The sequence below is a fragment of the Camelus bactrianus genome, chromosome 4 (assembly GCF_048773025.1).
Source record: "Camelus bactrianus isolate YW-2024 breed Bactrian camel chromosome 4, ASM4877302v1, whole genome shotgun sequence".
Taxonomy (NCBI): Eukaryota; Metazoa; Chordata; class Mammalia; order Artiodactyla; family Camelidae; genus Camelus; species Camelus bactrianus.
In genome coordinates, this window is record NC_133542.1 from 32,811,579 (window position 1) to 32,839,455 (window position 27,877).

General features: G+C 38.4%; 1 long non-coding RNA gene and 1 pseudogene across 1 annotated transcript in view; both read right to left on the reverse strand.

The window, feature by feature from the left end:
- Positions 1–27,877, reverse strand: part of LOC141577370 (uncharacterized) — a 252,605-nt gene that overhangs the window by 188,442 nt on the left and 36,286 nt on the right. The window lies entirely within an intron of this gene.
- On the reverse strand, positions 25,415–26,438 carry LOC105079188 (small ribosomal subunit protein uS5 pseudogene; annotated as a pseudogene).

Here is a 27,877-nt window from a genome sequence, read left to right on the forward strand (position 1 = left end):
TGTTTGTTTGTTTGTTTTTGTTTTTGTTTTTTAGATTCCACATATCAGCGATTATTTTTCTTTCTCCTTCTGGCATACTTCACTTACAATGACATTCTCCAGGAGCATCCATGTTGCTGCAAATGGCATTATGTTGTCGGTTTTTATGGCTGAGTAGTATTCCATTGTATAAATATACCACACCTTCTTTATCCAGTCACCTGTTGATGGACATTTAGGCTGTTTTCACGTTTTGGCTATTGTAAATAGTGCTGCTATGAACATTGGGGTGCAGGTGTCATCCTGAAGTAGATTTCCTTCTGGATACAAGCCCAGGAGTGGGATTCCTGGGTCATATGGTAAGTCTATTCCTAGTCTTTTGAGGAATCTCCACACTGTTTTCCATAGTGGCTGCACCAAACTGCATTCCCACCAGCAGTGTAGGAGGGTTCCCCTTTCTCCACAGCCTCTCCAGCATTTGTCACTTGTGGATTTTTGAATGACGGCCATTCTGACTGGTGTGAGGTGATACCTCACTGTAGTTTTGATTTGCATTTCTCTGATAATTAGTGATATTGAGCATTTTTTCATGTGCTTTTTGATCATTTGTATGTCTTCCTTGGAGAATTGCTTGTTTAGGTCTTCTGCCCATTTTTGGATTGGGTCGTTTATTTTTTTCTTATTGAGTCGTATGAGCTGCTTATATATTCTGGAGACCAAGCCTTTGTCGGTTTCACTTGCAAAAATTTTCTCCCATTCCGTAGGTTTTCTTCTTGTTTTATTTCTGGTTTCCTTTGCTGTGCAGAAGCTTGTAAGTTTCATTAGGTCCCATTTGTTTATTCTTGCTTTTATTTCTTCTAGGAGAAAATTTTTTAAATGTATGTCAGATAATGTTTTGCCTATGTTTTCCTCTAGGAGGTTTATTGTATCTTGTCTTATGTTTAAGTCTTTAATCCATTTTGAGTTGATTTTTGTGTATGGTGTAAGGGAGTGTTCTAGCTTCATTGTTTTACATGCTGCTGTCCAGTTTTCCCAACACCATTTGCTGAAGAGACTGTCTTTATTCCAATGTATATTCTTGCCTCCTTTGTCAAAGATGAGTTGACCAAAAGTTTCTGGGTTCATTTCTGGGCTCTCTATTCTGTTCCATTGGTCTATATGTCTGTTTTGGTACCAATACCATGCTGTCTTGATGACTGTAGCTCTATAGTATTGTCTGAAGTCTGGGAGAGATATTCCTCCAGCCTCTTTCTTTCTCTTCAGCAATGCTTTGGCAATTCTAGGTCTTTGATGGTTCCATATGAATTTTATTATGATTTTTTCTAGTTCTGTGAAATATGTCCTGGGTAATTGGATAGGGATTGCATTAAATCTGTAGATTGCCTTGGGCAGTGTGACCATTTTAACAGTATTGATTCTTCCAATCCAAGAGCATGGAATATCTTTCCATTTTTTAAAGTCTTCTTTAATTTCCTTCATCAATGGTTTATAGTTTTCTGGGTATAATTCTTTCACCTCCTTGGTTAGATTTATTCCCAGATATTTTATTACTTTGGGTGCTATTTTAAAGGGGATTGTTTCTTTACTTTCTTCTTCTGTTGATTTATCGTTAGTGTAAAGAAATGCAACTGATTTTTGAACGTTAATTTTGTAACCTGCTACCTTGCTGAATTCTTCAATCAGCTCTAGTACCTTTTGTGTGGACCTTTTAGGGTTTTCTATATATAGTAGCATGTCATCAGCATATAATGACACTTTTACCTCTTCTTTTCCAATTTGGATCCCTTTTATTTCTTTCTCTTGCCTGACTGCTGTGGCTAGGACTTCCAGGACTATGTTGAATAGGAGTGGTGATAGTGGGCATCCTTGTCTTGTCCCAGATTTTAGTGGGAAGCTTTTGAGTTTTTCACCGTTGAGTACTATGCTGGCTGTAGGTTTGTCATATATAGCTTTTATTATGTTGAGATATGTTCCCTCTATACCCACTTTGGCGAGAGTTTTTATCATAAATGGGTGCTGAATTTTATCAAATGTTTTTTCTGCATCGATTGAGATGATCATGTGGTTTTTGTCCTTTCTCTTGTTGATGTGATGTATTACACTGATTGATTTGCGTATGTTGAACCAGCCTTGTGTCCCTGGGATGAACCCCACTTGGTCATGATGTATAATCTTTTTTATGTGTTGTTGGATTCTATTTGCTAAAATTTTGGTGAGGATTTTGGCGTCTATGTTCATCAGTGATACTGGCCTATCATTCTCTTTTTTTGTAGTGTCTTTGCCTGGTTTTGGTATCAGGGTGATGGTGGCTTCACAGAATGAGTTTGGGAGTATTCCCTCCTTTTCAATCGTCTGGAAGAGTCTAAGAAGGACTGGTATGAGTTCTTCTTCGAGCGTTTGGTAGAATTCCCCGGTGAAGCCGTCCGGTCCTGGACTTTTATTTGTAGGGAGGTTTTTAATTGCTATTTCTATTTCCTTTCTAGTGATCGGATTGTTCAAGTGTTCAGATTCTTCTTGATTCAGTTTTGGTGGACAGTATGTTTCCAGAAACTTGTCCATCTCCTCTAGGTTATCCAGTTTGGTTCCATATAGTTTTTCATAATATTCTCTTATGATATTCTGTATTTCTATTTTGTTTGTTGTAATTTCTCCATTTTCCTTTCTTATTTTGCTAATTTGTGCTCTCTCTTTTTTCTTCTTTGTGAGTTTGGCCAGAGGTTTGTCGATTTTATTTACTTTTTCAAAAAACCAGCTTTTGGTTTGGTTGATTTTTTCTATGGTCTTGTTAATCTCTATTGTATTTAATTCCTCTCTGATCTTTATTATTTCCTTCCTTCTGCTGCTTTTTGGGGCTTTTTGTTCTTCTTTTTCTAATTCATTCAGGTGGTGGGTTAAATTGTTTATTTGAGATTGTTCTTCTTTTTTGAGGAAGGCCTGTATCGCTATAAACTTCCCTCTTAGCACTGCCTTTGCTGTGTCCCATAGGTTTTGAGTGGTTGTGCTTTCATTATCATTTGTCTCAAGGTATTTTTTAATTTCAGCTTTGATTTCCTCATTGATCCATTGTTTTTTCAATAACATATTGTTTAATCTCCATGCTTTCCTTTTTTTCTCCTTTGTTTCTCTGTTGTTGATTTCCAGTTTCATGGCATTGTGGTCAGTAAAGATGCTTGAGATAATTTCTATCTTCTTAAAATTGTTGAGGTTTCTTTTGTGCCCAAGTACATGATCGATCCTGGAAAATGTTCCATGTGCACTTGAAAAGAATGTATATCCTATTTTTGGGGGGTGTAATGCTCTGAAAATATCCACCAAATCTAGTTTTTCTATTGTAGTATTTAATTTCTCTGTTGCCTTGTTTATTTTGTGTCTGGAAGATCTGTCTAGTCATGTTAATGCAGTGTTAAAATCTCCAACTATGATTGTATTCCCATCAATATCCCCCTTTATCTCTGTTAGTAATTCTTGTATGTACTTAGGTGCTCCTATATTGGGTGCATATATATTAATGAGTGTAATATCCTCATCTTGTATCACTCCTTTAATCATTATAAAATGTCCTTCTTTATCTTTCTTTATGGTCTTTGTTTTAAAGTCTATTTTGTCTGAAATCAGTACTGCAACGCCTGCTTTTTTGGCTTTTCCATTTGCATGGAATATCCTTTTCCATCCTTTCACTCTCAATCTATATGTGTCCTTCTCCCTAAAGTGGGTCTCTTGTATGCAGCATATTGAAGGTTCTTGCTTTATTATCCAGTCTGCCACTCTGTGTCTTTTGACTGGAGCATTTAGTCCATTAACATTTACAGTAATTAATGATAGATGTGTGTTTATTGCCATTTTGAACTTATCTTTGCAGTTGAATTGGTATATCCTCTTTGTTCCTTCCTTCTTCCTTTTGTGGTTTGGTAATTTTCCTTTGTATTATCATGGATTTTATTTAATTTTTGTGACTCCTTTGTAAATTTTTGGCTTGTGGTTACCCTTTTTTGTAAATCTATCAACCCATTACTATAACTGTTTTTATTAAACTGATAGTAACATGATCTCAAACCCATCCTACTGTTAAAAACATTTAAAAAAGAAAGAAAAATATATTCTACATTTCCCTGCCTCCCTCTCCCTCTCTCAGTGATTTGTATGTCTTCTTTTATAATTTCATGTTTACTTTATTTGTAATTCATGAGTTATCACCTTTCGAGTTGTGTGTTTCTCATTTCTGTAGCATCCTGCTGCTTTTCTATTTAGAATAGCCCTTTCAATATTTCTTTTAGCATGGGTTTAGTGTTGCTAAACTCCTGCAGCTTGTTTTTGTCTGTGAAACTCTTTATTTCTCCTTCTATCCTCAAGGATAGCCTTGCTGGATAAAGGATCCTAGGCTGCATCTTTTTTTCATTCAGGGCTTTGAATATATCTTGCCACTCCCTTCTGGCCTGTAGTGTTTGTGTAGAGAAATCAGCTGAGAGCCTTATGGGGGTTCCCTTGTAACTTACTCTTTGCTTTTCTCTTGCTGCCTTTAGAATCATTTCTTTATCCTTGACTCTGGCCATCTTGATTATGATATGTCTTGGTGTGGGTCTATTTGGGTTCTTCCTGTTTGGGACCCTCTGAGCTTCCTGTACTTGGATATCTGATTCCTTCTTTAAGTTTGGGAAGTTTTCAGTCATGATTTCTTCAAAAACCTTTTCAATCCCCTTTGATCTTTCTTCTCCTTCTGGGACCCCTATTATGCGAAGATTGGGACGCTTTATATTATCCCATAGGTCCCTTGTGCTATTTTCATTATTTTTTATTTGCTTCTCTTGTAGTTCTTCTGAATGGGTGCTTTCTATTGCCCTGTCTTCTAGATCACTAATTCGTTCCTCTGCATTATCTAGTCGGCTTTGCACAGCTATTACATCATTCCTCATCTCTGTCAATGAGTTTACCCATTCTACTTGGCTCTTCTTTATAGCTTCAATTTCATTTTTGACATATTTTATATCTCTAAACACTATCTCTTTTAATTCCTTTCAGCAATTCGATCACTCCTTTTTTGAAATCTTGATCTAGTAGGCTATCTATGTCTATTTCGTTGATCTTTCTTTCAGGGGATTTCTCTTGTTCTTTTAATTGGGAAAGGTTTTTCTGCTTCTTCATCTTGCTCATACCTCTTTGGCACTGTGGTTTATGGAGTATCAGTTGTTTATTTTGGTCCTTAAGGATTTTATCTATCTGATGCCTATTTAGGAATAGAACTTAGGAAAAAAAGAAAAAAAAATAAGAGAGAGAGAAAGAATTTTAAAAGAAGGGAGAAAGAGGGTTTGAAAACAGTGTATAATGAATAATAGAAGAGTGAGTTGAAGCAGAGTATTAATCGGGTTGAGACGTCCTTTTGAAACCTTTACAAAAAAGGGGGGGGGGAGATGAATAGATGTATTTGAAACCTGTGTCTAATCAATAGCAGGACATCAAAACCCAAGAGAAATAGAAATGAATTAAGAAGTAAAGATTAAGAGAGTAATAGAAAATAGAACAGGTAAAAACAGATTTAAAAAAAAGGGGGGGGGGGAGTTTGTCGGTGTTCTCCTGGAGTCTATGTGCTTTTAATGTGAAGTCTTTCTGTCTTTGTCCTGTTTTGGAAGCTCAGCTTGCTGTTTTCAGAGGCCCTCCGTTGGCGCCCTCTTCTGTGCTGCTCCCAGCACCTGTCGGCAAGCCGATCGCGCCTCCTCCTAACACTGGGTCAGGTGCAGCTCTCTGCTGTGGGCGGGCGGGTCGCTGCCCCTCCGGATGCCGCAGTCAGATGTTGCAGACTGGCCGGGTAGGAGGGCGGGTCGTGCCCCCTCACAGCACCTCGGTCAGGGGCTGTGTTCCTGCCCGAAAGGCGGGGGGCCGCTCTCGCTCTACCTGTGCCACCACCGCCGGTAGCTCCGCTGCTCTGTGTGGCTGCGCACTCCGCCCTGGTCGGCGCTCCGCGGGTGGGCTCGGGGAAGACGGAGGGACAGCCCTGTCCCTGCTCTGAGCCAAAACCCAGCTCCTTGTTTGTCTTTGTGGAGCAAGTTCTCTGAGGGACCAGGATGGAAGGATCCTATCTGCCCTGGGCTGCAGGCCAGTCTCAGTCTGGCCTTTGAGGCTGCTAAGCCCTTAGGTGCGGATGCAGGTTTCGCCCCCGCCCCCGCCTGAGTGCTCAGCGCAGAGGATATGGCGGCTGAGCCTGAGCCCTGCCTCTCTTCCCCCGAAAACTTTCCGCGGGTTTTCAGAGATGGGGGTGTGCACCCTTCCCCCGAGAGCACATCAACCTTGCTGTTTTATGGAGGGCCCAGGTTGTTCTGCCCTGTGCACCCACAGCCACGGGGCGTAGCCCCTTGTGTTCCCCCGGGGCTGCCTCCGTGCAGCCACTTCCGTCCTCCGCCCGGCTTGTGCAGCCTGGCCCTGCCCGAGGCTGCCGGCCCGCGTCTCAGGCTGGGTGTCGTGGGGACGCTCTGTGCCCGTTTAACTTAGTTGTTAGTCAAGGGCTGCTGTGTACAGATCCGAGCCTCGGAGGCTCCCCCTCTGTCCCGCTGGCCTCTCAGTTGGAGAGGGGAGACCTAGCGAGCGAGCGCCAGTCCTCCTTTGCCGCTCCCTCCCCGCGGGACCCGTCCCGCGCTGCTTTGCCTTTTGTTCTTTCTTTTTTCCTTTTCTCCTACCAGATTTTTGGCGTCTTTATCTTTTGAAGAGGGCGATGTTCTGTCGGAGTTCCACAGGTGCTCTGGTTGGCTGAGTGGGTCTGTAGTTGTGGGTCTTGGTGTATCTGTGGGAGAGGGTGACCTGCGAGCGTCCTTCTACTCCGCCATCTTCCGGAAGAGACCGAGAAAACTTTTATTACACTGTTTCTTACAGCCAGCAAACTCATGGAGAGGAGGCTTCATAGTGTAACCTTGTTAATATCCTTCAAAGACCTGATCCCTCCCTACAGCTGGTAAGTAGAAGGTCAAAGTGCAATGGAAGAATGAACACTTTTCCACATCAGCACATCGTGGTGTGCTGTGGGTAATTTGTCAAGTGTCTGTCTGGAGGTGTCATCAGAAACTGTTATGGCAGGAGTGACTACTTGTTTGCCTGAGACATAGTCCTGGTTGATGCCTGTTGTTACAGCACCATTACTAGTAGTGTCTCAACTCATTCACAAAAAGGGTTCTGATTCAAATGATTAAGTTACTGTGGTGGACACGAGGTATGCTGCTCAGATCCCTTTGGTGAAGGACTTGTTTCTGCTTGTTGTATGCATATGGTCTTCAGCTTTCTGCCTCTGCAGGGAATGCCTCAACTGCAGAGACCCACCTCACTCAACATCACATTCCTTTCAGGATTAGCCCACATCCAGAGAATTCCAGGGATTAGGAAGGCCTGGCTGTCTCAGCCCATCTGAAGGACAACAGAGTTCTGGCTCTAGAATTCCCTGGGATTCTGTAGGATCCTCTGATAGCCTCTACTGCCCTCACCTTCTTCTTCATCTCACCCTGATTCCTTTCATTCCTTTTCTCAGATGGTGATCCCCAGTGCATTCCCAAATAAACATCCAAATTGCATTTTAGAATCCACTTCCTAGGGAACCCAACTCACAACGACTAGTATGAGAAGAGAGCTTTGGGAGCTGGGTCAGTTTACTGCTGCAAAAGAAATCAAAGATGGATGATCAAGAAGCTAATGGAAAATGCTCCAATGAAAAGCCATGATCCATTGTCTGGTCTCCAAACCCAAGTCAGCTTTCTCACCAGGAAGCCCCTGACCAAAGAAAAGACCAGATCCCCTGAAGGGAGGACACTACAACAACTGGAAAGTATGAAAGGCAGCAATTTCTTAATCCTTCTCCAAAGGACGGCCATTTACTTGGGTAACTGTGAACTAGGGAGAAGGGAATACATAAACATCTGAAAACTTTAGGACACAGAATCCAAATTGACAGTGATACCCAGAAATTCAAGCATCATCCTAACACCCCTGTTACACTGCGTGCATACAAAGGACAAGTTATGCATGTAATCCTGGTGGAGCTGCAGGTCACAGCTGGTCCATTAAGCATGTGAAACCAACCAGTAGCCATCTCTTTGATCTGTGCTTATGTATAACCTAAATACATAGAGATAGTAGTTTGTACAACCTCCTCATTTAGTCCTTGGATTATCTATTAAGAGCTGTCATGGGGGAAAAGTCACATGGAAGGAAGCCTCTATAATAGCAAGCAACACAGAAGGGGTTGGATGTCAATGCCAAGAGTGTCAATATCCCAAATCTAGCACAATATTCCAGTAAGATGTCAAAATATTCCCTCTTCCATTCTGTCTTTTGCCACCAAACCTAGGGAAATGCAATTGGGAGAAGCATATATGGGTTGAGCAGGTCAGCATGGCTGAGGAGATCTGCTTTAGGAAATGACTGATGTGCTCTTCCAGATACTGACTTATTGCTGAGAAATAACAACTATTTACTTTACCCGAGCTACTTTTTATTAGTGTAAAACATCCCAGTCAGCTTATTGGGCTTCTTTCTTTTAATAGCTGTTCTTGAGGTAATCAATGACTTTTAACAGCCAGGCTCAGTTATCAATGTACAACAGTACATTTATTGATATAACAGATACTTTTCTTCACTGGGCACCAATTATTGCCATCTGAATTGTGCCACATTAGGCTAGAAACACCATGTAATCTTGCTAGTTACTTAACGCATTCCAGTGATTGGCCTCAAGAAGCTTTATAATCACACTGTTGATTTGTGAGTTAACAATACTTTAAATTCCACTGAGTGCTAAGCAGCAGAGTCTCCTTATAAAAGGTTAATAGAATAAGACATTCAATCTATCTCACTTTTGTGAGGGTAAATAAATGGAAATTGTACAAGGGTAAGCAAATTTTACACGTTTGGTATTCTATTGAAAACTAGAGTATTTCTAAAATTTAAAAAAAAATCCAATTTTGACACCTGTAGCTCCATTTAAAATTCAGACTATTTGATTTCATAAACATTCCTAAAATTAGAAATCATGAAACTATTGAAAAGACATGTCTCCATATTTGATTAAAAATGGAGAAAAATCAAGACTCAGAATGTCATTAATATTATTAACCCAGGAACTAATCTAGCTGCTTAACTAAAAAACAATATAAAAAAATGCAGTGACGGTTCCAGCCAGCCAGAGCTGCCTCGGGCTGGGCAGAGGTTATATGAGGTCTGTGTAATGACATGTCCTTAAGTCCCAGAATTTAACCCCTAGAGACATTTGACATTCCCCTGTTCTGCTGTTTATACATAGAATTCAATATGATTTCTATAATTAAGACCCATACTCCTTGAAGTCTGAATCTTTCTTCTTGCTCCATTCATTTTTTCTTTCCATCACTTATTCCACAAATAATTACAATGTGCCTTTCCACAAATCAAGCCCCAGTGATCCAGTGGTGAATAATATAATGATGGAAATGAGAGCATTTCCTTCTTATACCCAGTTCTATCATTCACAGTTCTTTTCAAACAAAAATAACTTGATTGTTGCCACAGGGAAATGATTATGAATTTCAACTGTACTTTGAATATCAGTAATATTGGATATTGGGGCCAAATTCTCAGCATGGCTTAGGAGTCTATTATTTTTTAAATCTTATTTGCTCAATTCTGAAATATTAACATTTCAGATTTGAATGAATAATTAAACAGCACTGTAAAGTTTAGGATGCCAGAAAGAAAAAGATTTAGTTAACATAACACTTCATTAGAAGAGTATGTAGTTTGTCCTCTTGGGGCACTAGGGTCTTCCCTAGAATGGTAGGCAGCACAGTCTCAGTCCAGAAATCCACATGCAACAATATCTAGGTAGTTTAATAAACTTGAGACTTTGTGGGAATGACACATGTATTTATTATAAGTTATTGGTACCAAACTATGGAATGAGGACTATACACATTTTATTATAATTAACTTAGGTAAAAATCTATATAAACACTAAATATACAGTGTGCTTCTGATCCAAGTTCCAGGTTCTTTTTATTAAGAAACCAACAAAAGCATTTTTGCTGTTGTATTTTGTGCAATAATCTCTGCTCTGGTCTAGCCTGGATTCTTCTTCCAGGTTCTACTGATGAAATACAGCTCGTATTTCATCACATAATATCTCTGTTGGGTAGGTCACCTCTTTCTATCAGAGCCCTTATTTATTTTTATTTGCAGAATATTCAATCTTTGCTTCTTCAACTGTTCAAAGTACACTATAAACATCATATTCTTGTTCATGGATTTCTAAGGAGAGTTGCAAAGGGCTAGCTGTCCACTCTACTTGCTGATTCTGGAAAGTGTTCTGTGGATCTGCTGGCCTCTAAACACTTAATCCTGAATCTATATTCTTTGTTATAATCACCATCTGTGTTTTATTGCTCTGGTAGTGCACCTGGAATTATTTTTCACAACTTTTTCCTAGTGATTAGCTTTACGGAATATAGATTAATTGCCAGGTTCCCCATTTTTCCTTCTGGAAATATTTGTTCTATAGAATAGAACTTGAACCATAGAGTAGTGTAGGAAAGTTTGTGGTAGTTAAGTTAAACTATTTTAACAATGACAACAAAACAAATTTGAGAATATGTGACGGCTTGTGATGGCTGAAGTACAGTGAAAATGCATTCCTCCTAACCTAAAGGTCCAAAGGAGGTATTCCTAGTTGGTGGTGATGTGCCTTCTGTGGTTGTTCCATGTGGTCCTGAAGGAGAGGCAGAGCTACTGCCCACAAAAGGAACACTCAGGTCTAAACAAGGAGCATGAGGAGCAGGCCCCAGTGATCCAGTGGTGAATAATATAATGATGTTATATGTTACATGACTAAGGATCTCTGACTTGTTCTAATTACTTGCACAGTGTGGCTCTCAAGGCTCCAGTACAACCCAAGGGAACTGAGAGGATCTTCTGAAGAGTGACTGATACTGGACTTTTTGCAAACCTTGGTGGGTGAGACCCAGAGCCTGATTTTGTTTGATTGAGAAAAACAAAGAAAATTTGAGTTTTGTGGAGCAATATCTGCTGTATTTGCACAAAACATGGTTTATTCTATTGTTGCAATATGAAGCTGTGAATCCAGATTTTCTAAGTTTCTGTGAGCTTCTTTGTTGTCTCTAATGATGTGTGGGTCTTTCTAAAGCATACTGGTAGTCTTGTGACACTTGCACACTCTCAGGGATACTCAGAGTAGTCCTCTCCACGTTCCCTTTCCCTATTATAGGTACAGTTACATCCCTCACCAGGGGCCACTTCTACTTAGGTGACCTTGCACTGTCTTCTCCCTCCCCACTCACTGCTGTCCTCTTTGCTTTTGCCAAAAGTTCTCTCTTCCTTCTGAGGATATTGAATGCTTATCCTCTTCATCCAACACGAGTCTTTTCAATCTCTCTCAGGGCTTTGTGGTCTTCAGGAAGGCCGCCCTTTGTCAAATACTGCAGAATTTGAAGCCATCAGCTAACTGGGCTTTGCCATTTATAGTTTACGTAGAGTATAGTGTGATGCTTTTCCACTCCTGTCAGTGGGAAGAGTCTTCTCTTGATTAGACTCAGTTGAGAAAGAATCCCCTTTGGACATTTACATAAAAACTATGAATAAATTAGTTACTATGTCATTACATATTGCCCCTTACCTATGAGGGGCACTGCTACTCAACCATTCACAGGCAATAGAGTGCAGGCTTTCATAATACTATTGAATATTAGGGAGCTTCATGGTAAAGACCCATGATGAAGACTCCTGAGTCATAGAAACCAACAGCTCAAGATTTTGTTTCCTTCATGTATGACGTACTTTGGAGATAAGCACCTTTATGCATGTAATGGTCATCTGGAAGTCATTTCCTGATATTCCTTTGAACTAAATTCCAACAATTCTTTGCTCTATTATATTTTCCAGAGACAATTTAGTTTTACTATGTTCAGGTCACAAGATACACCACAAGCAACAAGGCACAGTTCATGATGAATATTTTTGATTTACATCTTTTAGAGTTTTACATGAATTTCTGATTTTTCACTTATAGTCATTTAGTGTCTTACAAACAAAGGAACGAACTCCAACACTGGGCAGGGGGACATAATAAATGTTCAAAAAATTACCAGAATAATTCCATAAGAATATTGTTTCAAAGTAATCAGAGCTGGTATAAATAGATGGTAGTAAAAACAGAGTAGGTGTGATTTAATAACAGCAGCTACTATTAATTGAGAATTTATGTATAAAGCCCTGCCATCTACATCTTATGTACATTATTTTATTCAATCCTCACAAAAATTCTGTACACATTAGCCCCATTCTACAGATGGTAAAACTGTGGTTTGGAGCTGTGAAATTAATCCCCCAACATCACATACTTAGGGAAGGCCAAACTGGGATTCAGTGCAAGATGTTTTACTCTAAATGCGATGTGCACCAGCATTTCACCACTTCCATGAAATTCATGTGGCTATAAGTAATAGTCTACTCTTCTGGAGCTGCATTTTGAATATTCATTAATGACTAATCTAATTTTTCTAATTGCTTGCCTATTGCCTTCTCCCTCTGTACTACTTTCTCTAATTATTCATAGTGAGTGATTTGGGGATGATGCATAAGCTTTACAATTTTTTTTAATTTAATGAAATTAGAAGTAATTTTGAGGGGGTGTTGATCAAGACAGTAGAGTAGGGACTCTCCTCCTCCCATGAACACAGTAAGAATACATCTACATGTGGAACAGTACTCACTAAAAACTAACAAGACTGGCAAAAAGACCCTGTACAACCAAGGCTATAAGAAAGATTAACATGGAATCAGGTACGAAGGAAGAGAAGTGATCAGGTCAGGACCCGTGTCCTTGGGAGGGGATACAGAGGAAAGAGAGATTACACGGGTGGAGATCCTTCCTGCGGAGTGAGAAGTTCAGCTGGCATACTGGGCCTCCCAGTCCTGCAGTACAAAACAGGGAAGACAAGCCCTCTTGGCTGGTTGGAGGGCTGGTGGGAATAACAGGAGGGCTTTAGGAAGTCTGAAGTCCACTTATGAGGAGTGTGTGCATGCCTGCTTGCTCCAGAAGCAGGCTGGAGAGGGCAGAATGAAAACTACACAAGTGGCTGGTTAGTTTCCTACAATTACCACTGCATACACCCCAGCCTGAGCCAAACAAATGCTCCAGCCCCAGTGGGGAGCTTGGCTGTGGACAGAGATGTGGCTTAGATCTGAAGTGGCAAAGCTGTCTCAGAGCAGGGCAGAGATACCCTTTACTGGTGCTTACACAGGCAGCTCATCAGAAACAGCCCCATTTCTCTCTGCAGCCAGACTGCCATAGCCCATGTCCCAACACACATCAAGAGCCCATCCAGGCTTCACCTGCTCTGAGGTACAGTTACATACCAAGTTGAGGATGGATAAGGCCTAGCAAAGAGCCCATCTGTGAAGGACAAATAAGGCTCAGACCTGAAGGAGTGTTAGAGCACAGTAGAGACAGTCATTACTAGCACTTACACAGGTAGTGCACCTGAAGCAGTCTGGATCTCTGACCCTGGCCAGATGGCCAAAGCCCATGCCCTGACACAGGCCGAGTGCCCAAAATGGCCCCTCTTCCTCCAGCACTGTTCCTTTCTGGGGTGATGGTGCTGGGACTGGAAGGGAGGGGAACACACCTAAAGGGAACAGAGCTACCTCAGATCAGAAGCTCAGGGCTTCTGCTTAGCAACTTGAAATCTGATCCTGCAACTGATAGGGCAGCGATGGCCACTGAGAAGAGGGGAAGGCCTGGGTTGCCCCTGACTCTGGCTCTAGCCCCTCCACCTCCAGCTTCACCTCCTACCAAGGTGAGAGTTCCCAGCACACCCAGGGGAAAGACGTGACTCATGTCCATGTCAGATTCAGCACTCCCACCAACGCCATGCAGATTGTGTTGGGATGCCCCCACACAAGGGCACCACTTGAAGACTAGAATAGGTAACTGTTTCACTTAATTTCACAGAGACATAGAAAGTTAAGCAAAATGAGAAGACACAGAAATTTGTCTTAATTGACAGAACAAGAGAAAATGCCTGAAAAAGCAACTAATGAAACAAACAACTTACAAGATAAAGAATTCAAAGCATTAGCAGTATGAATGCTAAATGAATTAGGGAAACGAATAGATGAATATACTGAAAATTTTAACAAGAAACTAGGAAATATAAAGAATAACCAGTCACAACTGGAGAATACAATAAGTGAAATGAAATACACACTAGAAGGAATTAATAGCAGACTAGGTGATAGAGAAGAAAATATAAGTGATCTGGAAGATAGAATAATGGAAATCACACAATCAGAACAACAAAAAGAAAAACAAATTTAAAAATAAGAACAGTTTAAGGGACCTGTGGGACAACATTAAATGTACCAACATTCGTGTTATGTGGGTCCCAGAAGGAGAACAGGGAGAAGGGTGTCAAAAATGTACCTGATAAAAATGATGGCTGAAAACTTCCCCAAATTGAGGAAGGAAACAGATATCCAGATACAGGAAGCACAGAGGGTCCCAAATAAGATGAATTCAAATAGAGTCATAAACATAAATCATAATTAAAATTGCAAAAGTTAAAGAGAGGATTCTAAAAGCATCAAGAGAAAAACAAAGAGGACTATACAGAGCAATGCACATAAGGCTATCACCTGATTTTTCTGCAGAAACTTTACAGGCCAGAAAGGTGTGTCATGATATATTCAAAGTGCTAAAAAGGAAAAACCTGAAAAAAGGATACTGTAACCAGAAAGATTATTATTTAGAATTAAAGGTGAGATTAAAAACTTCTCAGACAGGCATAAACTAAAAGAGTTCATCAATACTAAGCCTATCCTAAAAGAAATGTTAAAGGGTCTTCTTTAAGTGGGAGAGAAAAGGCTGTAACAAGAAGTAAGAATACATAAAAAAGGAAAAATCCCACCAGTAGGGCGAATATATACTAAAGGCTGAGAATGAACTAATTAAACAAAGATCAAAAGTCAAACAATTGTAAACACAAATATAATTACAATAATCAGGAAAAGGAAAAATATGAAGATGTAAAATATGACCAAAAAACCCCGAAATGTGGGGGAGGGGAGTAAAAAGGGTAGATGTTTTAGAAGATGTCTGAACTTAAAGGACTAACTGGTTGAAACAAGTAGATACAGGTCAACATATATGAATTCATTGTAACCACAAACTGGAAACCTACAATAGATAAACAAAAACTAAAGAGAAAGGACACAGAGAACCCAAACATACACTAATGAAAATCATCAAACCACAGGGGAAGAAACAAAAGGAAAGAACACAGTAGAACTAAAAAATGACAATAAAACAAGTAATAAAGTGGGAATAAGTACATACCTATTGGTAATTACTTTAAATGTCAGTGGACTAAATGCTCTAATCAAAAGATACAGGGTGACTAATTGGATTAAAAAAACAAGACTCATCTACATGTTGCTTACAAGAGACTTACTTCAGAGCTAAAGACACATAGAGATCAAATGTTAGGGGATAAAAAATTATGTTTCATGAGGATGGAAATGACAAGAAAGCAGGAGTAACTATCATACCAAACAAAACAGACTTTAAAACAGTTTATAACAAAAGACAAAGGGCAATATATAGTGATAAAAAGATCAAGAAGATATTATACATGTCAACATATATGAAACCAATACACGAGTGGCTAAATATGTAATACAAATATTAACAGATAAATTATTGTACAATAATACAGTAACAGTAGGGAACTTTAGCACCTCACTTACATTAATTGACAGATCATTTGTATAGAAAATCAATAAGGAAATAGTAGTCATAGATGACATAATAGACTAGTTGGATTTATTAGATACTTAAAGGACATTCCATCCCAAAATAGCACAGTACATATTCTTTTCAAGTGCACAAAGGACATTCTCCAGGATAGATGACATGCTAGGCCACAAAACAAGTCTCAACAAATTTTAAGAGGATAGAAATTATATCAAGCATTTTTTCCCACTACAGTGGTATGAAATGAAATCAACTACAGAAAGAAGAATGGGAAAAGCACAAACATGTGGAGAGTAAACAACATGCTACTAAAAAACCAATGGGTCAATGAAGAAATCAAAGAAGAAATCAGAAAACATCTTGAGACACATGAAAATGGGAACACAACCTTCCAAAACCTATGGGATGCAGCAAAAGCAGTTTTAAGAGCAAAGTTCTTAGCTCTATAAGCCTACTTTAAGAAACAAAAATCTCAACAACAAAAATATCTAACCTACCATCTAAAGGAATTATAAAAAGAAAAAAAAGCCCAAAGTCAGCAGAAGGAAGGGGAAAATAAAGATCAGAGAGGAAGTAAATAAAATATTGACCAAAGAAAAATATTAGGAAGAATCAATGAAACCAAGAGCTGCTTAAAAAAAAAACCAAAAAAAAAAAAACCAATGATAAACCTTTAGCTAGGCTCATCAAGAAAAAAAGAGAGAACTCAAATAAATCAAGCAACGAAAGAGGGGAAATAACAAACAATACCACAGAGACAAAAAATTATAAGAGAATACTTTGTACAGTTATATGCCAACAAACTGGATAATGTAGAAGAAATGGATAAATTTCTAGAAACATACAGCCTCCTCGACTGAATCAGTGAGAAATAGACAATCTGAACAGTCTAAACACTAGTAGTGAAATTTAATTTGTAATAATAATAATAATAATAATAATAATAATAATAATAATAATAATAATAATAATAAAAAAACTTCAAGCAAACAAAATTCAGGATTGGATGGTTTCACATGGGAATTCTACCAAACATATAAATAAGAGATAATATCTGTCCTTCTCAAGCTATTTCAAAAATTGAAGAGGATAGAACACTCCCAAATTCATTCTATGAGGCCACCATTACCCTGATACCAAAACTAGACAAAGATACTACCAAAAAAGAAAATTATAGACTAATATCTCTGATGAACATACATGCAAAAATCCCCAACAAAATATTAGCAAACTGAATTCACCAATATATTAAAAAGGATCATACACCATATCTAGTGGGATTTTTTCCAGATTGCAAGAGTGGTTCAACATACACAAATTAACCAATGTGATAAACAACATTAACAAAAAGAAGAACTAAAATTACACGATCATCTCAATACGTGCAGAAAAAGCACTTTACAAAATTCAACGTCCATTCATGATAAAAAACCTTCATCAAAGTGAGTATAGAAGGGACATATCTCAACATCGTAAAGGTCATTTATGACAAACCCACAGGTAATATCAGACTCAATGGTGAAATGCTTTGAAAGGCTTTCCTCTAAAATTACAGACAAGACAAGGATGCACAATCTCACCACTTCTATTTAACACTATATTGCAAGTCCTCGTCACAGCAATCAGACAAAAGAACATCATTCAAATAGAAGAAAAGAAGTAAAGCTGTTACTATTTGCAAATAACGTGATACTATATATAGAAAACCCTAAAATCTCCACCAAAAACTATTAGAATTAATGAATGAATTCAGTAAAGTTGTAGGACACAAGGTTAATATACAGAAATCTGTTGTGTTTCTACACACTAATAATGAACCATCAGAAAATGAATGAATTCAGTAAAGCTGCAGGACACAAGATTAATATACAGAAATCTGTTGTGTTTCTGCACACTAATAATGAACCATCACAAAAAGAAAGCAAGAAAACAATCCTGCTTAAAATCACATCAAAAATCTAGGAATAAACTTAACCAAAGAGGTTCAAGGTTTATACTCTGAAAACTGTAAAACACTGATGAAGGAACTTGAAAATGATAAAAAGAAATGGAAAAATGTCCTGTAATCTAGAATTGTAACTATTAATATTATTAAAATGACCATACTATCCAAAGCAATCTACAGATTTAACATAGTCCTTATCAAAATATCCATGACATTTTTCACAGAACTAGAACAAATAATCCTAAAATTTATATGGAACAACAAAAGACCCTGAACTGCCAAAGCAATCTTCAGAAAAATGAACATCATTCTGGAGGCATCATGCTCCCTGACTTCAGACTATAGTACAAAGTTACAGTAATCAAAATAGCACAATACTGGTACAAAAATGGACACATAGATCAATGGAACAGAGAGCCAAGAAATAAACCCACACACTCATGGTTGATAAATCTATGTCAAAGGAGGCAAGAGTTTAATGGTTAAAAAACAGTCTCTTCAATATTGGGAAAACTAGAGAGCTACATGTAAAATTAAATCAGAAAATTTTATCACACATATAGAAAAATAAATTCAAAATGGATTAAAAACTTAAATGTAATACCTGAAATTATAAAACTCATAGAAGAGAACATATGCATAACACTCTAACATTAATCATAGCAATAGTTTTTTGGATCTGTCTCCTAAGTCAAAAGAAATAAAAGCAAAATAAACAAATGGGATCTAGTTTAACTTGTAAGCTTTTGCAAACCAAAGGAAACTATCAACAAAATGAAAAGACAACCTGAATGGAAGAAAATATTTGCAAATTATATGACTGATAAGGGGTTAATACCCCAAATATAAACAGCTCATACATTATAAAATTTTTAAAAACCAAGTTTAAAAATGGGCAGAAGATCTTAATAGACATTTTTCCTAAGAAGACAAACAGATGGCCAATAGGTACATGAAAAGGTGCTTAATATCACCAATCATCAGAGAAATGCAAATAAAAACAACAGTGAGATATCACCTCACATCTATCAAATGGCTATCATCAAAAAGTCTACAAATAATGAATGTTGGGGAGGATGTGGAGAAAAGGGAATTCTTGTACACTACTGATAAAAATGTAAATTGGTGCAGCCACTATAGAGGTTCCTCAAAAAATTAAAACTAGAACTACCATATGATCCAGCAACTCCACTCCTGAGATGTGGAAGCAATTTAAGTGTCCATCAACAGATGAGTGGATAAAGAAGATGTGGTACACACAATGGAATATTACTCAGCTATAAAAAAGAATAAAATTCTTCCATTTGCAATGTGAATATACCTAGAGATTATTATTCTTTCTTTTTTTAATTGAAGTATATCAGTTTACAATGTTGTGTTAATTTCTAGTGTACAGCACAGTAGTTCAGTCATACACATATATATAGTCTTTTTCATATTCTTTTTCATTATAGGTTAGTATAAGATAGTGAATATAGTTCCTTGTGCTATACAGTATAAACTTATATCTATTTTATGTACAGTAGTTAGTATCTGCAAATCTCATACTCCAATTTATCCCTTCCCATCCCCTTTCCCCGCAGTAACCATAAGTTTGTCTTCTATGTCTGTAAGTCTGTATTTATGCTTTGTGTTTTTTTTTTTTTTTCTTAGATTCCACATATAAGTGATATCATATGGTATTTTTCTTTCTCTTTCTGGCTTACTTACCTTAGAATAATAATCTCCAGGTCCATCCATGTTGCTGCAAATGACATTATTTTATTCTTTTTATGGGTGAGTAGTATTTCATTGTATAAATATACCACAGCTTCTTTATCCAGTCATCTGTTGATGGACATTTAGATTGCTTCCATGTCTTGGCTATTGTAAATAGTGCTGCTGTGAACATTGGGGTGCATTTATCTTTTCAAATTAAAGTTCCCTCTGGATATATGCCCAGGAGTGAGATTGCTGGATCATATGATAAGTCTACTCCTAGTCTTTTGAGGAATCTCCATACTGTTTTCCACAATGGCTGCACCAAACTACATTCCCACCAGCAGTGTAGGTTCCCTTTTCTACACTTCCTCTTCAGCATTTATCATCTGTGGACTTTTGAATCATGGCCATTGTGACTGGTGTGAGGTGATACCTCATTGTAGTTTTGATTTATATTTCTCTGATAATTAGTGATATTGAGCATTTTTTCATGTACCTATTGGCTATCTGTATGTGTTCATTGGAGAATTGCTTTTTTAGGTCTTCTACCCATTTTTGGATTGGGTTGTTTTTTAAAAAAATTATTATTATTAAAGTGTATGGCCTATTCATATATTCTGGAAATTAAGATCTTGTCAATCTTATCTTTCGCAAATATTTTCTCCCATTTCATAGGTTGTATTTTTGGTTTGCTTATGGTTTCCTTTGCTGTCAAAAACTTATTAAGTTTAATTAAGTCTCATTTATTTATTTTTGCTTTTATTCCTATTGCCTGGGTAGACTGCCCTAGAGAACATTACAAAGATACATATCAGAGAATGTTTTGCCTATGTCTTCTTCTAAGAGGTTTACAGTGTCTTGTCTTACAGTGTTTAAGTCTTTAAGCAACTCTGAGTTTATTTTTCTGTATGGTGTGAGGGAGTATTCTAACTTCACTGATTTACAAGCAGCTATCCAGTATTCCTGACACCATTTGCTGAAGAGTCTGTCTTTACTCCATTGTATATTCTTGCCTACTTTGTCAAAGATTACTTGACCAAAAGTCGGTGGGTTTATTTCTGGACTCTCTATTCTGTTCCACTGATCCATATGTCTTTTTGTATAAATACCATGCTGTTTTGATTACTGCAACTCTGTAGTATTTTCTGAAGTCTGGGAGGGTTATTCCTCCAGCTTCACTCTTGTTCTTCAGCATTGCTTTGGCAATTCTGGGTCTTTTGTGATTCTATATAAATTTTAGGATTATTTGCTCTAGTTCTGTGAAAAATGACCTGGGTAATTTGATAGGGATCACATTAAATCTGTAGATTGCTTTGGGTGTTATGGGCATTTTAACAACATTAATTATTCCAATTCAAGAACAAAGAATATTTTTCCATTTATTTAAGTCATCTTTAATATACTTAGTCAATGTTTTGTAGCTTTCTGTATATAAGTCTTTCACTTCCTTGGTCAGATTTATTCCTAAGTATTTTACTTTTTTAGATGAGATTTTAAAAGGGATTGTTTCTTTACTCTCCTTTTCTGATTTTTCAATGTTAGTGTAAAGACATGTAACTGACTTCTGTATGTTAATCTTTAGGTTGTTATTCTTAGTAAAATATTTCAGACAGAGAAAGACAAATATATTATACTTACATGTAAAGTCTAAAAATGAAACAAGCAAATGTTTACAATGAAACAGAAGAGATTCATAAATATGGACAACAAAGCAGTGATTACCAATGGGGAAGGAAAGAGGTAAGGAGCAAGACTGGGGTATGGGATTAAGAGATATGAACTACTGTGTATAAAATAAATAAGCAACAAGAATATATTGTACAACACAGGGAAACGCAGTAATTATTTTCTAACAATCTTAAATGGAGTATAATCTATAAAAATACTGTATCACTTATTGTATACCTAAACTAACATAATATTTTAAATCAACTATACTTCAATGAAAAATAAATACATATCACCATAGCTCAAAAACAGTAATTCTGAAAATTTGGGGCATTTCATAAAACAACATAGACTGTATTATTATGGTGGATTTCACTGAGAAACTTCCTTTTTGTGTATGAAGTTCTAAAAAGATGATAGCAGAAGTTAATGACTGTGTATGTACTTAATGCTAAAAGAATCAACATGGTGATGTTGGGTTGTATTTTAATAGGGCTTTGGGTGGTCCATTGTTAGAGAAGTGGTACTCTCTCATCTGCCCAGAATTAACCCAAATTATGCCTGTTGTCTCTGCTTAAATGTTAATAGTGCCTCTTCCTCTCTCAAAAAAAATTTTTTTGAATAATTTTACCATCATTCTTTCATGAACAATCCCTGTCTAGATAAACAAAGATCATCACTCTTTGGGGTCTGGTACCCAAATCTGGAAGGTGAATTTTGTATTTCATTGGAAATCAAAGTCTGGTGTAGACACCAGGAGGAATTGGTGGAGTTGTCAGCTGCTTGCACCTCTGATGAGTTTGGGAAAACAAATCTGTTCAAAATCACTAGCCTCTCAGCAAAAACTGCAGGATGATCAATTTCAAATACTACATATCTCAGTGAGCAGACGTTATCTACACATTTGTTTCTTCACTTCCTCTTCTCCACATGTTCCCGTCTCCTCACTCAAATAGCTTTTAACAATAACTCTGAGAAGCAGTGGGAACTAACGACAAGTTTCATCCCCTCAGTTTAATAATGCAGCCCTAATTCTCATGTATTCATTATCCCCCAGCACCAAACCATTTCCATTTGCACACCAAAGCAATCCTCCATATCTTTAGTGTTGATGTCAGCTTGATCTGCACTGATCACCTTCATTAAGAACACACATTTACTGAGTAATGTGATCCAAAAACAGATGCTTCCCAAATAAACCACTCATTGTATTGATGAAAACAACAGCATGAAGGTCAAAAGCCCTTGAGTTTCCCCATTTACCAAAGGGAAAAGTAGATAAAGAATGACTAGCTCATTAATTTTGTCATTCATTGAACAAACACATCAGCTATGTTTTAGGCACTCTGATCACAGGTAGGACACAAAGATGAATAACAAAACATGGAAGAGACTCTTAAGGAGGCAGATGTCCAATGCGGAAGAGAGTCAGAATCCTGTATCTGGAAAGGAGAGGATCCAAGACATTTTGTCCTGATTGGGATCCCAGGAAATTTAGTCTATGCTATGGAAGGGATCATGTTGGCCCACTGGCTACAGAGCACAAAAGAGAAGCAGATTTGAGAGTCAAAGATGGCAGAGTTAAGAGCTAAGTGCGGTAAGAGGGAGGGCAGTTACAACTTCAATATAGGAATTCTTGAGGGATACAATCCAGTCCATAACAGAAGTGGGCAAAGAAGCAGAAATAAAGTAGGTAATGGGGCAGGAACTGGATATACCAAGATGGAGCAGGAGACAGACAGAACCTGGGCAGAGTCCCCGAGGCACTGGCATATAGAGTTTTTTGTTTGTTTTTTAACTGGACTTCTGAAGCTCACGTGTGAGGAGAGAGGTACTCAGGGGAGGAGTTCATTCTAGGAGAGAGATCGAAACATCATGGGAGACAGCAGAAGAGCTCACCTGGGTAGGTGAGTGGCTGGTTTTCTGAGAGCCCTGAAGGGAATTACACTAGGTCACACCCAAGGGCCGTTCACCCTGTTCCCTTTTTCATCTGATACCATAAGAGGCTGTCAAGGAAAAAGCACAGTTACCTTCCCTTATTTAACCTTAATTATTCACAAACCTAAGCTCTTAGGAGCTGCTTTGGTCCTATGGGACAATATTCTCCAAAACACTTTGGGAAACCATTTGCTTTTACTTGTTAGTATGTGTGTGTGGTGGGGAAGATGGTTGGGTAAACGATGTTCACACCTACTGTGTGAAGGGTGTTCTTCTTGTTTGCTGCTTGAAAAAAAAAACACCTCATTTAAGTTTCATATGATCAATATTCCTTTTCCTAGTATTTCCAGTATTTATCCCATTCAAGTTTCACAGGGATACTCCTTATCCTAGTATTTTCTAGTACTGGTATGTCAGCGTGTCTTCTTAATCTTATCTTCCAGATTACACTTCAAATCAGGACACTTTGTTCCAACTTAATTACCACCTCTATTACCATAGTAGAGGTCAGGGGTTTTCAGAGTGTGGTCTCCATATAGCAGCATCAGCATTACTAAGAACTCATTAGAAAAGCAAATTCTCCACCCTGCCCCCGCTGCATCACTACCAGATATACAGAATCAGGAATTCTAGGGGTGCAGCCCAGAAACTTGAGTGAACTGCCCTCCAGATGATTCTGGTTGCTAGGCCAATGTCATTTCTCACCTGGTGTGGTGCACAGCCTCATAACTGGTACCCCCACTTAGACACTATCTATTCTCTGTGGAAGAGCAAATGTGACCTCTTCAAAATGTCAATTAGATAGTTTAATTCCTCTGATAAAAACTTTTAAAGCAAAGCCTTCCCATACCATTGGTACCTGGTACATGAGAGACATTTACTAAACAATCACTGAATAAATTACCTAATTAGGAAAGTGTACTTTGTTTATTTAATTTTATTGAATTTACATTTGTCTCTTGTTAGTTTTTGTATGTTTATATTCTAAAGAGCCCTGTTCTTTTATCACTTCTCTCTAGATATCTCCATCCTTTAGATCATTTCAGTTAACCATTAGTAAGCTCTACAAAATGAAGCACCTTCTAGCATGATACAACACAGGCTGATCTCCACAAGTTCATATGCTAGTAGAAAAACAGTTATGTACACACCTTAAAAAATAACTTTATGGTAGTTGCCATAATATATGGTAATAAAGGTAATATTTGAACTGAGTCCAAAAGGAAAAGAAATAATTCTCCAAACAGAGAATTTTATAACAATATTCCTGGCAGAGGAATAGCCTTTGCAAGGGCACTGACCTATGAAGAAAAGATGAGAAGTTCAGAATGGTTTGCTCTAGGGAAAGAGAAACTGCACATGAGGCTGAGGAGTTGAGAGTCAACCCTACCTATAGCAAAGGACCCTATAAACAAGGGAGTTTACATTTCACCTTGGGGAGAATGGGATTCTCCGTATTGTTTTCCATAATGGCTGCACCATTTTGCATTCCCACCAATAATGTACAAGGATTCTAATTTCTCCACATCCTTGCCAATGCTTATTGTCTTTTGTATTTTGACAGGAGCCATCCTAAGACATGTGGAGTAATAGCTCATTGTACTTTTGATTTGCATTTCCTGATGATCAGTGACACTGAGCATCTTTTCTTGAAAGCAGAGATTTTTTAATCTGGACTGGGGAAGGACCATATCTGAGTTTAGGGTCCCTCTGGTGGTAATATGGGGGATGGACTAGAGAAGCAGACAGGAGCCACAAAGCCCATGCAGAGACTGTAATTTCTGAAACCTCTCTGCTGCTCTTCCTTCTTTCTTATGTGGAGGATACCAGGGCCAGTTCTTATCATACTAGATGAGGTAATGGTCAACAGTGTTCCCTTCAGTTGCTCTGGGTTTAGTCAAAGTCTTGTCAGTTTCAGAATCATGTGGGCTCAGTGTGAAGTAACATTCCCTTGAGCCCAATGTGTGTTCTGTCACCTGTGGATCTCCTTTGGGGTACCTTTCCCCATGCCCTCTCTAGGTTCCCACTCGTACAGTGGCCCCACTGACTATAGCATCACATATTCACTATTCCTGCTTTTTAAATCTCTTCCTATTCATACATATTTCCCAGTACTCATGTAATCCCAATCTTTTATGTCAGGAAGGGGCATTAAGAAGTATCTAATTTATTCTGCAAATATAGAAATTAGTACTTAAATAGATGAGTGATTTATCTTAAGTTACACACCTGGTTAGTGTCAGAGGTGGGACTTGACTCTTACCACCACAAATTATTTGTTCCCTAAATGAAATCCCTGTGATAAATGCATACAGGGGATAAATAAAGATAATTATAATAATAACCCTGTAGCAGTATGCACAGTGATTTTATTTATAAAGTGATTACTGTATCTGTTATGTTATTTATATTAAACTACATGAGGGAAGTACCTTAATCATTCCCATATTATTGACCAAGACCACTGAATTTAGAGAGACTGAATGACTTGCTGAGATGCCCATGGTCTGTGCTGGCGGAGAGGACTCAGAAATTGAGGCACTCTGATTCTTTTTTTTTTTTCCAGGCTTCGTTCACTTTATTTTTTGCATATAAAACTATGTGGTGGCCACAGCTGGAGCCTGGGTCCTCTGCATGGAGACTCTGGTGTGGGTCTTTATGAAATGGTCAGTGAATTACTGATAGGGAGACTTGGTGAACACAGTCTCTCTCCAAAGATCAAGGGTGAGATAGCTGTAGGTCTTCGAGATGGCATCAAAGGTGACCTTGGCAAAGTTGGCCAGGGTGGTAGTGCAGCCCCTGGCAGAAGTGGAGCAGTCATTAATACCAGCCATCATCAGCAGCATCTTGGGCACCGGAGCTGAAACAATGCCAGTGTCCCTGGGTGCAGGGATAAGGCACACCAGCACAGAAACACAGCAGCCAGTCACCTTGCAGGGGAACAGTGTGGGGCTTACAGATCTTGTTCCCTCAATAGCCTCGCTGCACAGGGACAATGGAAAGCTTGGCCAGGCTGACGGCCCCCCCGGATGGCTGTGGCTACCTCCTTGGAGCACTTAACACCCAAACCGACATGTCCATTGTAATCCCCAAAGGCGACAAATGTCTTGAACCTGGTCTGCTGGCCAGCACAGGTCTGCTTTTACACAGGCATAATCTTCAAAACCTCATCCTTCAGAGATGCCCCCCAAAAAGTCAATGATCTCAGGTTCCTTGATGGGCAGGGAGAAGAGACAGATCTCCCCCAGGGACTTGATCTTCATGTCCTTCATGACGGGGAGCCACTCCTTATCTTCTGCCTTGCCTCTGCGAGCTCTGCGGCTGTGACCCCGGCCCCCAAAGCCGCTGCTGAAGCCTCCGCGGAAGCCACCAGCTGCCTCCCATCCCAGGGACCCCGGGGACTCCGGGCCCTTACGTAGCACCAGCGTCATCCACCATCTGGTATGCTCTCAGAAAAGAAGCACTCTGATTCTTAATCTACACCCTTTCTATCACACTCTGTGGCCTTGAGTGCATACCAGGCTGTAAATGAGGCCTCATATCTCCATGACACGACCTTTGGGTATCCTGGGGTTTGTATACCTCAACACTGTCTATGGGACAAGAATTTGAAATTTTCCACCTGGTGGTTTACTTAAGTAAGGTAGATGAACAACATCTTGATTAAAATACATCTGAAATCAGAGACTTTGGATATGCAAGATTTTGATAAATTATAAGAAACCCATAAAATAAGCAGAAGGGAAATTAGGAATAAGAATGAGAAAAATACAATTAATATGGAATTGCAAAAAATCAGGTACAGGGAAGTTGTGCAAATACAGTGGAAATTCCGGGGAACATCCCCACTTCCCTCAATGCCACGAGTAAATAGACAACAAGAAAACCAAACGATGGTTCTGGTGTTCACGCAGACCCAAAACAGAGCCATGCACATCAATAGCATCCCCTGAGCCCACGGAAGGAAAAGTGTCTCTCAGAATTCCAACACTGCCTTGTATTTGAAACTACATCACACCTCTACAAAGTTTGCTAACTCACTGAACATTTCCTAATGACAGATTTAGTAATACCTATTTAGTAAGTGCTTACTATCAACATGCAGGAACTACAATATGGACTTTATGTGCATTATCTTGCTTGCACCCACAGTCATTATTACTGCTTCCATTTTTTAGGTGAAGAGATTTTAAGCTCAGAGAGGTTAAGTAACTTGCTTGAGGTCACACAGTTAACAGGTGATAAAGCCAAGGATTTGAACCCAGAACTGACTGACTCCAAAATCTAGGCTTTTAGCCACTAAAATTTAGGGGCAGAAGTAGATTTGCTTAAGAACTGGTATATGCATTTTACTTGTAAGTCAACTAGGTGTCAAATTCCTTGAAGTAAAGATGCTATATTTGAACTGATTTTTAAAATACTACCGTTACTTCTATTTGCTTATATTGAACTGATTGTATTTTTCTGTGTAGCAAAATTATCACCAAAGTGGTGTATTTTATAGTAAACATCAACAATATATTAAAAAATCTAAACATGAAATTTTAAAGTATACAAGTGGATGTATTTGTTTTTCATGCATCTCTCACAATGGTATTAGAATTTTGGATGCATATTCTGCTTGACCCATGCACATGGTCTGGCATAGATTTTATATTATCAGGCATTGTTGCTTTGTGAAATAAATGAGTATCATGAGGATAAATGAGAATGATGATGTGGGTTACTGATTTCCAGAGGTATCTAAGATGGCTCACCATAAATCATAAATTATATTTTATTCTTCTATTTTAACATTTTAATCATAACTCTCTAGTCCTAAGGTGGTGTATTATGCCCAAGAATTTTATAATCTTAATTCATTAAAGTGTCCTTGG